This window comes from Enoplosus armatus, chromosome 17 (genome assembly GCF_043641665.1).
Source record: "Enoplosus armatus isolate fEnoArm2 chromosome 17, fEnoArm2.hap1, whole genome shotgun sequence".
NCBI lineage: Eukaryota > Metazoa > Chordata > Actinopteri > Centrarchiformes > Enoplosidae > Enoplosus > Enoplosus armatus.
This window is the reverse complement of record NC_092196.1, coordinates 5,609,829-5,623,968: the sequence shown is the minus strand read 5'-3', so window position 1 is coordinate 5,623,968 and position 14,140 is coordinate 5,609,829. Positions and strand designations below refer to the sequence as shown.

Sequence of the window (14,140 nt, the reverse complement as noted above, 5' to 3'; positions counted from 1 at the left end):
TCATACCAGAGCCTTTACCATTTGACTTTAGATTTAAAAAAAAACAAAAAAAACCCCCAACAACATTGATACATCTTCAACCATTATTGCATGTGAGACCCAATCTGAAGATGATATAAAGGTAGAAAAACACAAGGGAGAGACAGACTGAGAAAAAGAGAGAGGTGAGAACGGAGAATGTGGTCGGACCTGATTCTCTTCTGGGCGTGTCGACCCCACCTTGCAGGTGAGGTAAGCTTAGGTTTGTACTGCACCATACAGTGTGATACAGCACTCCTTCCAGCCTGTTCCACACAGCATAACTTGAGAGTTACTGAGGGAAACCAGTACACATGCCTGTGGAGCAAAAATTACTTTTTGCCGCTCAGGTTATGCAAGAATCAGGCCTTTTTTCAGTTCTTGGTATATTTTCGGGAGAGGAAATGCCATGAGTCATGCATCAGTCAGCTATCATTTTTCAGAGTAAAAACGTAGTGGGTGTTGGACCACGCCACTGTCTACCGCTGCATGTATCAGGGGGGGCGGGGCAGGAGCTGAGCCACAACACGTTTTTTTAGATCCAAGCACAAGTCGACGAATCACGTCGTGCCTGCGAAGCTACTGAAGAAGACCAATGGGGCGGCTTGCTCAACAATCAACCCTTTGTCGCGCTGCCATCGCTGATCAGTACTGGAAAAACCTGTCGTAAAGGATCACTTGGAACAGTTGTGATATTGTCTGATCTGTCAAGTGTTGTGTGCACAAGTATTAATGAATGTACTTTCTCAGAGTTGGCTGGTTTAGGGTGGTTTTATTCGTTTCAGCGCGCAGTTTACTGTACACTGTGGGATCATTAAAGAGCTGAGTGCAGTGCTGAATCTGCTGTTCATACACAGAACTGAACTATGCTACACTTTGACATTTTACAGTGTGGAACATGAGTTATGTGGCCTGTCAAGAGGACAATTACTTCTCCAACATCTTCATCAAGCACTCCTCTATCATAGGAGGACTTGTCGCAACTTCTGTCTCAAAGCTGTGGCACCGAGCGTTGCCTTCTTAATTACTGGTTGTTTGTGAAGTTGGCAATGTCAGACATCCATCTCTTTGACACATGTTAAACTGCCCTGAAAATGAGCATCAGCTAAATGCCAAAAAATATAAATAAGACGTAAATAGACAAACAAGGCCTATAGCAGGACAGATCGCTATTTTTTGCTAATTAAGGTGTTTGTGAGGAGTCTCAGCGAGGGAGTATTTCAACACGACTGTGTGAAACAAAGCCAGCAGAGCGGTGCCTACATGCCAGGGGAGTGAGCCCGGCCACAGCCAAGTCACTGCTGCTTTACACAATAGTAAAGTTCTCTGTCTGTGGTTGACTGTCTCACTCCATTCATTCCTCCTCTGTCTTACACAATGTCGCACCCTGCCCTGAGATTTCCAAACTCCTATTATAAAAACAGCCCGGGTGTATATTTACAGGATTTGCAGGGGTAATTTCAAAAGCTTTGGAAGTGACTGCTCTTTTGAATGAGGCAGAGCAAACACAAGGACCGGTGTCAGTGGCTTTTTTTTTGTGTTGAAACGCTCACCTCACCCCAGCCTGTTGGCTAATTGGAAAATTCGACTATTGTCCTGCTCCCAGTGTCACTGGGCTGGTTTTGATGATAAGCCACTGCACAGGCATGTCAGTGGAGGAGTGAGACACACACTCACAGGCACACCTGCATACATGCACATATACACGTATACATCCTCATCTATCTCCAAAAGTAGTGGCACATGACCACAGTTTCTGGAGAGAAACAAACGCACATATTGTACATACACTACATATTCATCATCCTCTAAGGGAGTGACACATTGCCACAGGCATTGGAAAAACACACACACACACACACACACACACACACACAGACACAGAGCTTCCTCTCCCACTGTCTTCTCTGTTTGTCAGGAGTGAGATGATCATCAGTTTCATTTTCCAGTAATGGTCGCCTCTCCTGTGAGTCCATGTTGTGGCCTTCTGCTCAACAATATATCGTTCTTTGAGGGCAACCTCGGCCTCACTCCATCAGTAAGAAAATAAAGGACCTTTTGACATGCATATTCGAGAAGTTGAAGTGTTCAGTTGTGGACGTACAGGCAGCATGACAATGCTAACCGCTGCGTACGTAAAAAGTGCAGGTATATTGGAGTATTGGTCAGAATGTAAATGTGGTGTTCCACAGGGTTCAATTCTTTATTTTTGAAAGGGTGGCTCAGGAAGTAGAGCAGGTCGTCCATTAATCCTAGGGGTTTGGCGGTTCAATCCCTGGCTCCTCCTGCCTATGTGTCTTGAGCAAGACACTAAACCCAGCCATCTCCCAGGATAGCTCCTTGCATGGCAGCTCTGTGTGTGTGAATGAGAGGCAAAGTTGTAAAGCTTAATTTGATTTCTTTTAATCTTCTCTATTTACTGTATGTGTTTTCTTTTCCACCTTTTAATTGATTTGTTTAAATGTTTTTTATATACTATAATCTGATGTGCAGCACTTTGAGCTGCATTTTATGTATGAAAGGTGCCATACAAATAAAGTTTATTATCATTATCATTATAATAATTATTGAGACGATGTCCTCTTCTTTATACACCTCCTTACTACATTTGTTGACATACTGTACATTTGGGTAAAATGTAGAAAAAAGCGTTTAACTCTACATTTCTGTTTGTCCTGGGGGTAAACTATTAGAATCAGAGAAGAGAAAAGAAGAAATAACCACGTTGGACAGAGGTAAACTTTGCCTGAAGGGGCAATCAAAATCAAATGAAGACATCTAAGACTATGTTTAACATGTAGCTGAGACAATTTCTCTCTAAGCATTTGCATGTGCCCTATTGGCTGGCTGCCTGTGCTGTGAATGAAAACGAGAGGAGCAGCTTCAGGGGGTCTGTTATGGATACTGTACAGTAGAGATGAGCCACTGTACTTTTTGAAGGCTGCAGCACAGCTTCCAGTGGGGCGGATATTGTGTGAGTGTCAGCTGTGGTGCCCTAGCCACCGTTTACATTCAATAAAAAAAGAATTCCTCATATTTAGTCGAGCCGACCCGTTTCCATGGTTACCGGCCAGGGGTTTTCGTTCTTGATTCACTTCCTCACCCTGAGCGCAGGTTTTATTTTCTTTGTTGAGCTCACTCATTTTTTTTTTTTTTCTCCTCCCTCCCTCCCTCGCTGACATTACTACATTTAACTCCAGTTCCTTGCCCTCGTGTGATTTCTTCTCCTCTTTGGGAACATTTGTGCTCCTCCTGTTTCCTGCTCAGCGCCACCCCTGTGTTTATGCCGACCCCACAAAGCCTTGCTCTCTCAATGACATCCAGACATGCACACTGTACTCTTGCTCTGACTCTAAAGAAAACAACTCCTGGCTGTAGCTAGGCAACTCCAAATATGAGTCATCCCACTGCCGCGCCCATCATCAACTGATCACACACACCCCCCCCCACCACCACCACCACCACACATACACACACAGCTTTATGAAGTGTAGCTGTTCGACGCGTTCAAACTGTGGTGGTTCATCTAATTCCTCTTCTCCCTCAGCGTTGAGGTAGAGGTTTTTAACGACACACTGTGAGAAAGTTGATAACATCATGACCGCAATGTGATAACGGATCACAGCTTGGCAGAGTTCCTTATTGTCAGATGGTGGAGCTGGCAGCAAAAGACGTTTGGTTAAGTACAGTAGTTCGCAGACAATATGACTAAACCAGACATTTTTTAATGAATAGATGGAGTCTCTATAGTTTATTCAACTTAGATACATTCAAGTTCAGGCCAGGTGGCAGTCAGGAGGAACACCGGCAATAGAGATTTCATTTCTGTAAATTAGAAAAAACAAAACAATGAAGTGCAAATGAATGTAAATGATATACAGGAGTGAGGTGGTAAATGCATCTGCTGATGACTGACTTATTGTATGAATTATTTCTCTCAATCAGATGACAGTTCAGTTCAGTTTGACCAAACAGTGAGGAGACAGACAGACAGACAGACAGACGGACAGATAGATAGATGGTGTACATGAATGTATCAGTGTTGATAATGAGTTGCTGAATTGCTCCACAATTGCTGACTTAGTGCAATGCAGTGCTGCCCTCTAGCGGTCAGGAAAGTAGATCGTGTTGACGTGTGGATCTACTAACAACTCCTGGACATCTGAAACGTCACATGGGCCCAAACCACACACTGTGTTTTATAAGGCTGACATAGGTTTCCTTTTTTTTTAAATGTAAAATCTTCGCCTGTAAAGTAGGAATGGCAGCTGTCAAATAAATGTAGTTAGATATAGATAAGTTAAATATTTCCCTCTGTAGTAGAGTATAAAGTAGCAGAAAATGTAAATACTCTAGTGAGGCACAAGTACCTCAAAATGATGCTTAAGAGCAGCACTTGAGTACATGTAGTAAATGTCCACCACTGATGATCTGAATCCTTGAACATAAAGAAATAATACATTTGAAACGTGGGAAATCTGCCACAGTTGCAACAATAACCCTACTGAGCATGCGCCACATGGCTAATTAAGGCCAATTAGTGAGCAGGTGTGTTGGCAGAAAGTCTATAAAAACACTGCGGCCGGCCGCCCTGTCCCAGTGTGTCGGTGCGCACAGAGAAACTCTTAACTGCAATGCATTTGAAAGAAAAGCGATACTGCGTAGGTGTCCTTCTCATTTACACCATCACAACAGTAACTTTGCCGTCAGTGGGCTGGTGTGAGCCCGCTCTTAATACCTACCAACCAAACTCTCACTCGGCTCCTCACCATGGCAGGAACAGCAGCGGTTTAACGACGAGAGGCCTCCTCACTCACCCCTCTGACCGAGCGGGCAGAAAGCGGCCACACCTCGACTCAAGGCGGGGAGAGGGGTCGAGAAGTCGCCCGTACTTTGACAACGTGGACAACAGGGGCGGGACGCGGACTGAAACCTCAGCAGGGAGGCCTGAACGGACACTCAAGCCCAGAATGGCGCCTACTTCGACGGACAGAATCTTCAAAACCCGCGACAAACCGAAGCAAACCGAGAGGGAGCGGATATTCACTTCATTTAACCCCCCAAATGAAGGCTGTAGCAAGGGGAACATCAAACATGTCGTCCACGGCGAGTTTTACATCACTGGTCAACTGGAAAGTCATAGAACTAATGTGGGCTACCAGTCAGATTCTGCTGTTCCAGGTGAACCACCTGCCATAATAATAATAACAATAATAATAATAATAATAATAATAATAATAATACGCCTTCTTAGTTAGCAAACAACAAACTGCATTACCTTCCCAGTTAACTGGTGTTGGCATCGTTCTAAATTAAACTACCCAACAGTCAAGTCAATTATTAATCAATTAGTCGATTGACAGAATATTAATTGGCAACAGATACTTTTCATGCAAAAACATTTCATGGTTCCAGCTTCTCAAATGTGGTGATTAGATGCTGCTTTTCCTTTTTTAATTATTTTGATTTAAAAATAATATTAATAAGACGTTTAAGGTTTGGACTGTTTGGTTGGAGAAAACAAAGCTTTGGGCTCAGAAGTAAATGTGACCGCGTTTCTCACTAAAACCTATTTCTCGAGGTTAATCGAGAAAAGAATCAGCAGATGAATCCATGATGAAAATATTCATCAGTTGCAGTCGGATACAAAGTGGCTCAAAGTGAGCTCCACTACAACGGTTTTTCCATTAGTGCATGACTAATAAGTCCCATCATTTGGGTTCTCTGTATCAAAATGTCTGCTCTGCTGGTCAGAGGTGACCTATAATCTGAACGAACAGCTGCCCTCAGTGGTCTGGTCTCTCCAATCACTTGTAAAGCTAGCAAGATTTCTAACAGCGAGCATTTCTCTGCAGTAAACTGATAAACCATCACTGAGCAATTCATGTAATTCCTATTTTACTGATTGAGTTCTTTGAAGCATCTGCACAGATATGAATATAACTGTAGTGATTTTCTGTATAGATCTTTTATTGTTTGTGAGTTGGAATTAAGTGTCAAATCTACAGCAGCATCAGGAAGTGTCCATGCTTGTATTGCTGGTAACGGTACAGTTAGACTAACTTCTCATTACAGTTGCACTAAGCTTTTTGTTTCCCTGCAAAGTAATATTAAGTAATTAACTGAAAGCTGTATCCTTCTTATTTCTGGCGGCACTTCTTCCACTTCATCTTGTGATGCTGATGTTGGAGTTGCAGAACTCCTGTTTATGACGGTGCTCTCATATGTTAGTGTTTAGTGGAAAGGATGTGCATTTAACCGTCTGGTTTGGAGCCAGAAACCTAGTGCTGCTGGAGAGAAATGTTTCCCTGTCACAAGCTGTCCGTGCCTTTTAAAACATTTTAAGAAACATTGACAATACAAACCGCACTATTGACGCGTCTCTTTTATTTGGGCCTTGAGACAATTGTATTTTCAGTATTTTACAGCTGCAGACAGTGTGCCATTTGAATGTAGCCGTTACAGTGCGAGTCTATACACTATTTCCTTCTAGGGCCTTCATACATTTTGAATGCCTCCCGACAAGGATACCGAATGGAGTACAGACCCTGTGTTTCAGACACTTTGTCCTCTGATGAATCCCCTTTTACAAAAACCTTTATTTTATTAGATGATGTGACTCTCGTATTCTTTCACTTACAGGGATTGTGTGTACTGTGAAAGTAAAGTCATTCCTTTACTGAGAGACCCAACTCCTGCCTTTATGTTCCACAACAATACACTGTATTCTCTGTTGTGAGGGGGTCTGTTTTTGTTTACCAGTCCAGGCTCAGGGAGGCCAGGAGAGGGTCAGAGGTCAGCGTGTCAGCAGCTCAGCGGAGAGCTGGCAGAGGCTGCAGCCTGTGGTGGAGTGTGGAGACGACGCCATGACTCTCACTGTCAGGAGGAGACGAGCTGTACAACTACTGCTGGACCGGGGTGAGGCTTCAGCTTCTCCATTTAAATACTCCAGCCTTACGTCTGGGATAGCGACATGGTTATACATGGCTTGAATTTAGAGATAAACGACACCGTATCGTTGCAGCTGGTGTCCTCAGCCCTCAACGTCCAATTTCCACTGAAGTTTAGGCATGTGTCCAAGTTTTCTTTCCTTATGTAGAAATACATTAACTTGTGTCTTTATGTTAATTTCTTTATCGTATTTTTTTTCTTCATAAGAGTGAGGTTGAGGTTTTGTTTTTGTCTCAGTGAATGAGTCATCCGTGTCCCTGTCCCAGCTGCCAGCTCAGTGCGGCTACTCTGTTCAGACCACATGGAGAGACCTCAGTCTGATGGCTCAGTACGATTCCTGCCACGTCACACAGGAGGTATGGGATCCATACAACCCATCTTGTGTATCAGATACCAGTACACATGTTGGTTTATCACTGCAGACCGACCAGCTAGTGCTGGCTCAGGGTCCCTGCACATTTTAGTTTAGCTTGGTCTTTACACTTTGTTTTGAATCCTACTGAAGCTTTTCTGCTGATCTTTGTCTTCCCAGTGAGTGACTGCTGCACCAAATCAATCTTTTTTTTATATAACCGGTTTAAGATGAATCATACATTTCAACTGAAATGACTCAGTACACCGTTACGTCATCTTGACAAGATAAGATAGTCAGGGACTTTCATGGATTGTTGACTCATGTTTTTAATTATTTAATAAGAAAAGCTTGTTTCCTAATTAGAGACATGTCTTCTCTAATGGATGTAAGATGTTTTAACCAACAGCAGTAAAAGTTATAAAAGAATGCTGTTAAAACATGTTCAGGATGACAGCTATGTGTTGCCTCTGCTGTGGAGGGGGACTCCAGTCAGGATGTCCTGCCCAGCCTCTCAGATCCAGCCTCAGGCCGCGGGCCCGTCCTCCCTCTGCTGCTCCCCGTATGGTATGACTGTTAAAGTGCAGGGAGTGTCTGCTGCAGAGGAGCTGAGTGTTAATGGTAAACACATTTCAGCTTTCACTTTTCATTCTACTAGCACTCAGTTCACTCTAATGATATTCTACCTCCCTATGGTTTTCCAGATTTGTTCAAATGTATTATGGTAGTTTTTTAACTTTTCACTACAGTCAGAGGAGAGTGGACCCCTTTAGTGGGGTTGGCCGAGCAGTGTGGCTACACTTTGGACAGACAAGATGCAGAGATCGTTATCGCTGCTCCATTCGTTACATGTGGCATCGCAGTAAAGGTGAATTTCACAAAAGTCACTATTAATGAGACATCGAAATTACATTTTCAACGTCTTCAAGAATCAAAACAATCACCTGAAATAAATACATTGAAATAACTATTAATGAAATGCCACACATTAAATAAATTTGTCAATCAATTACAAAAACTGAAAATGCTCACAATTTTGAGTTCTGTTCAATACAAAATCCAATATGAGTTTAAAATATTTTTTTCATTATAAAACAAGTTGAATTTTGAACCAATACATGCCCTCTAGTCATATAAATGGCATCTAAAAATGCTTCAGAACATAGATGTAACTACATGAACTCGTAACGGAAGTTTAACTACCTCATCAGGGGGTCAAAGCATTAAGAAAGAGGATAAAAACACACTGAACTCTGACACCTACTATCCAGTCTGAAACATGACTTCATGTATGTGGTTATTTATACAGTCTCACACAGACAATCTCTGATCTCTTTTCAGGATGGGAAATACACCCTTTCTCTTCAAATGGGAGCAGAGACATTCGCACTATCCTGTCCTGTCTCTCCACCTGAAGAACTCTCACTAACCCATCAGCCTCTGGTCAACGGCCCTGATCAACTAACCAGAGGGCCAACAGACCATATGGAGCCTTTTCCATGGGCTCCACCTTTCTACCTAGCCCCGCCTTACTATCCCCACCCTACATATCACCACACATCTCCTAGTCCAGATGGACACGATGCATATAACCCTCCTGCTCCCTCATCTTCAACTCCTGATGCTACTTTTGGCCCTCAGCCTCTCCCTCCTGTGGATTCCCAGCCACACTACCCCCATCAGATTCCTGTAAGAGAGTCTTATAAACATTTCGGTGTTCACAGTTCTCTGTCATCTACAGATGATCTGGAGGATTCAACTCTGCTGACTCCAGATCTGCAGCAAAAGCGAGAAACTCCTGTCTTAGGTCTCTCTGAGGAGCACGGCACTACACATTCTCCCTCCTCAGATGCAGGCTTTCCGATTCAAGTTGAAGCACCCCCTCTCCATACCTTTAGTCAATACTATCACTACTACCATCATCCTAAAATCCCTCTTCCTGTCCCACCTCAAGACCCTGATCCAGGTCATGAGGTTCCTAGAGAACTGTCTTTGACTAATCCTCAAAATTCTGAATTTCCAGCGTTGCCCCGCAGCGTCCAGCAGTTTGAGGCTCTCAGCAGAGTTAATTCAGACCAGTTCCTTCAGCCTGTGCCTGAGGCTGCCGCTCATCCTTACACCCTTCCAGCTAGTCCTGAATTTGTTCACAAAGCCTCTGCACCGTATGGACCTTATCCGCCACAGCCCTTTCCATACCACTACTTCCATTACTTTCCACTTATTTCTAGAGGCGAGGCCAAAAGATCGGCTCCTCTCAATCCCGACACGGCAGCAAAAACTAATGTGTCGGATCATCCAAACTTTAAGTCGAGCACCTTTGGTCATCCACTTCCTCACAACTTAAATCCTTACATAGATCAGCCAAACCCAGATAAAATGATTAGCTCTCAAAAAAATAATCCAGAATGGATCAAACATCCTCTTTTGCCTGACGACGACGACGATGTAAAAGCAGAGCTGGGTGACGAAAAGAGACACTCTGTAGTCCGTCCACCCCTCCCACACGGTTACCCAGGTCCTGCTCCTGAACAACCCTCTTCCCCCACTCCATCACCCAACCATAATCTTCCTCCTTACCCGAATTACTACCACCCATATTATCACTACTATCAGATGTATTATAGACCTGAGAGTTTACTCAGCACTGGCAAGCGCGCGTCTCCAACTTCATTCAAAGAAGCTTTAGACCCTCTGCTCCAAGCATCTTCCTCCCCACCACAGCATCAAATCACTTCTCCACCCACAAACTCAATGTATGATGTTCTCAATGGCCCCCTACATCCTTACTATTATTACCACCGCTACTACCAGCCTAAGGTGTCTGTAGACAACCAGGAACTACATCCTGCAGGCAGTATGACCTCTGAAAAAGCATCCTCAAAATCAGAGTCTCAGCTGCCCTCAGACTCTGACTCCAGCATGATGGATCGGCTGGTTCATGATGCCGAGGCAGGATTTCCCAGCATCCCTCAGCAACATCCATATGATCCTTTTGGGCATCCTGATGGAGAAGAAGAAGCAGAGAGGCTGGGTGATGAAATGAAAGGTAAATAGTGATATAAAATCTTGTTCTTGCTATAGAATCTAGTGTTGTTGTTGAAAGCTAAGCAATCGTATGTAGATTTTGGTGTTAGTGTCTTTACTGCTTATGTCCACAAGGGGGCGGAACATTATTCATGACTGGCTGAAGGTCTAGCATGTGGTTCTGGCTGTAACTAGACACCTGTATGGAATATATTCCGTCATCTCTCTCCCTGCTGAATAGAAGCGGTCCAGTATAACTAGATCTCCTCTTTGTTTGCTCTGTGCCCTCAGATCAGATCATTGCCAACCCATACACTCCCTCAGCCTCACCCTGTGGCCTTGGCCCCTTGTCAGATTTCGACTGCAGCGTTGCTTTGGGCTGCTGTTCATACCCTGTGAAGGGTGAGTCGCTCCCAAAACGGATCTTGTCGACACATGTCTGACAAAAATTAACTGACAATGAAGGACAATCAGAAAATTAGATGTATGGGCTTTCAGGCTAGAGGCCATCATCCACAAAAATTAAATAGTTTGAACTTTGCAAACACTTGAATATTTAGGCTTGATTTTAAACTTTCTTTTACTGTGATCAAAACAGCGCAGGAATTATATTTTTGTGTGTGAGCCAACAGACTGTACAATGGGACAGCATTTGATCTTTGTGGTGCCTGACTCTGTGATGGAGCCCACAGGCCCCCCCCCTGCCGATCCTTCTGAGGTCAGTAATGTGTCCTGCACTCTGCAGAGGCTGACCTCTGACCCTGACATCTACATTGTCCCCCTGGAGGGCTGCGGAGTAAACAAACACGTAAGGCACACTTGTACTGTATGTTTGCCACGTAATGTAGACCACTAGACGAAGACGAGCCTCTGCGATGACGCTTTGTGAAAGTTCTTCAACTTTTTATGTGGCTAAACATGACCTCACTTCTGTTCACTTGCAGCTAACAGGAGAGCATGCATCAGATTGTTACTTTGTGAAATGATGTAAACCATTTCACCAATATCATTTCTTTGTTAGGTGTTTGGTCAGCCAGTGGTTCATCTTTTGGAGGTCCATGGTATTCATTCTCCTCAAGATCCCGGTTCTGTGCATGAGAGCTCTCCTGTCAGGTAAGGCGCCATTTGTTTTTTTTGGCCATGTTTTGTTTGCTTTATCTCTCATTCAGCTATGAAGTCAGACATTTGCATGTTTTTAGCACCTTTCTTTCTGCTGGAACTTGATTTTTTTTTTAAACCACATTGATTTGTGATGTCTTTTGCTGGCTTGTCATTGTTTTCTGCTGTTGGCTGTGTGGAGCAAATTATTTCTACTGCCTCCAGGCTGTTTATTCCATTGTTTTCCATTGTTATTCATAGTCTTCTTTTCCTCACCCAGAATGCACTAGAATCAATTGCTTGGCCAAGGACTTCACAAATCATCTACAGACAGTAGTCTGCTGGTGCATTGAACACATTCTAATGCAATCAGTAAAATGCAAAAATTTTTGATATCACAAGAATTTGACGCTTTCAAATGGCGTCTTGCCAGGAGGTGGAATTAATACTCTGGTTCCTTTAAAAACATGGACCTTAAAACAAAATGGAAGAAAAATACATTAAACAAAAAACACTTCCATCCCTATAAAGTATGTCACCTCTAGTGTTAAAAAAGTATTAAAAGATGCATGCAATTATCCTGCAACCACAATTTCACAATCTCAGTGTCTGCTCACAATAGTTACTAACTTTGCAGCAATTAGAATACAGAGGTGCACATACGTCTGCTGGGAGGTAAAAGACCAAAGAGCGATTTTTAAAATCACTGTAGCGGTATTTCCTGACTGATGTCGGGGCAATCGTTTGAAGCAGCTGCCCACAACACATCACACACCCCTCCCTCCCTTCTGGGCCAGCGAGAGAGAAAATAAATAAAAATTGTCTCAAAATAAACAAGATGTGACACATAGGCATATGAAATACTGTAATTACTGTATGTCAAAGATGCTCAGCTTCGTTTGGGCTCTGCATCCAGTGTTGGATTTGATTCCATGGCCTGTGTTGATCCACAGGTTGATGGTGGAATGTAGTTCCTTCCCGGGTTCTCCAGGTGAAGTGAGGCTCCATGTGTTGGATCAGCCTCCTCCACCTCCCGCTCAGTCCACACCAGCCACTGTCACTGTGCAACTGAGAATCGCCACAGGTGGTTGTCTCCTCTGTAAATCACACCTCGTGCCTCTTGACATTTTAATCTGGTGTTCAAAATCAGCGAGTTGACGTCTGAGCAACAGCTGCTTCTACTTGCACTCAGCATTTATAATGTTCCAATATTCTTTTCCTCGTAGATGAGTCCTTCACCAGCTTCCACCCTGAGGCTCACCTGCCTCTCGGCACCATGCGAGGCAGACTGGTTTATGTGGAGGTGAGCCTGCTGGACCCCCCAGAGCCCGGCCTGGTGCTGCTGGTTCACTCCTGCCTGGCTTACACTCAAGCTCCATATGCCAGCTGGATGCCTGTTTATGATGGGTATGTTATACAGAGTTCAATTTGAATTGTTTGTATTGTGACCAGTCAGCAAGATGATTGACTACAAACTTGTTTGTTTTCACAGGATTATGTCAAAGACTAACATGGCTCTTGACTGGTTAAGTCGTTGTGTGCTGATTTCCCCCTGAATGTTGCTTTATAGTCGCAAAGCTCAAGAGTTTTAAGAACAACCGATTGGCTGGTTAAATATGTCATGTTAATTCTTTGCAATGTTGACTAGGTGTGTTATTGTACTACAAGTTTCTGACTTTATATCTGTTGGCAGGAACTTGTGTTTATCCATGCAGTATGTTGTATTGTGACTCATTCTGACATGCAGCTGAAGTAGTCCACAGGCCATGTTAGTATATTATCTATTCGCCTCCATATACCAATATAATTTGTATTTTCACTGAATTTAGATGAAATCCAAACGGCAAGTTATGGAAAGGATGTCCCTGATAATGAGCCTAAACCCAGGATCAGACTACAATAGTATCGGTACGATAAAGGCCAGATCTGACGGACGCAGGGCTTCTCTAGAGCCACCCTCAGGACAAACTTAACATTTTGTCCAACACTGTTGTATTTAGTGTAAGCAATCTTGCAGCTGTAAATCCAAAGGAGCAAATAGTGCTTTTTGCATGTTATCTCTTCCATAGAAATGTGCAGTTGTAACGGTCCTTTCATCAATGTGTTGTTCAGCTGTTCCAGCCGGGATGACTCACAGCAGCTTCCTTTCCCACGCTCTGACCCCCATCACGTTCGGAGGATCATAATCTCCAGCTTCCTGTCTCCGCCCTCAGAAAGTCCCTCCTACACGGCTAGAGGATACTCTCACCTGGCAGACCCAGAGGTATCCCCCAATTAACAAACATGCTCACACAAGTAAATGTCTATTCTGTGACTTACTGTATAACGTGCTCCTTAAAACCCTAAAACACAATAAAGACCATCCATAATGGTGGCGAGGTGTAGACCAGGATTGCTGTGATTATGTAGTGACCCCAATACCTGTTGTGTTTTTTTGTTTTCTCCTCTCAGATCTACTTCTTGTGCTCGACAGAGGTGTGCTCTGCTGCAGATGGTGACTGCACTGTAGGCTGCATCAACAGTAAGTTCAACACAACAGAAACATAAAGGAGAAACTGAGAAGTACATGTACAATTTGAAGACTTGTGGGTTCCAGACTTGAAAGGAAAACTATTGTCCCTGCATAAACAAACCAACAAGTAATCTGTGATTCAGAGTATTCGCTACACAGAGGGATTCCTTTTGAATGAACTAGAT

The 14,140-nt window shown here is 43.5% G+C and overlaps 1 long non-coding RNA gene across 1 annotated transcript; it reads left to right on the top strand.

The window, feature by feature from the left end:
* The first annotated feature begins 12,397 nt into the window (after window positions 1-12,397).
* On the top strand, window positions 12,398-13,609 carry LOC139299659 (uncharacterized). The gene is made up of 3 exons (XR_011598838.1): window positions 12,398-12,527; window positions 12,670-12,850; window positions 13,556-13,609. It is a non-coding gene; the product is annotated as an uncharacterized lncRNA (long non-coding RNA).
* The last annotated feature ends 531 nt before the right edge of the window (window positions 13,610-14,140 follow it).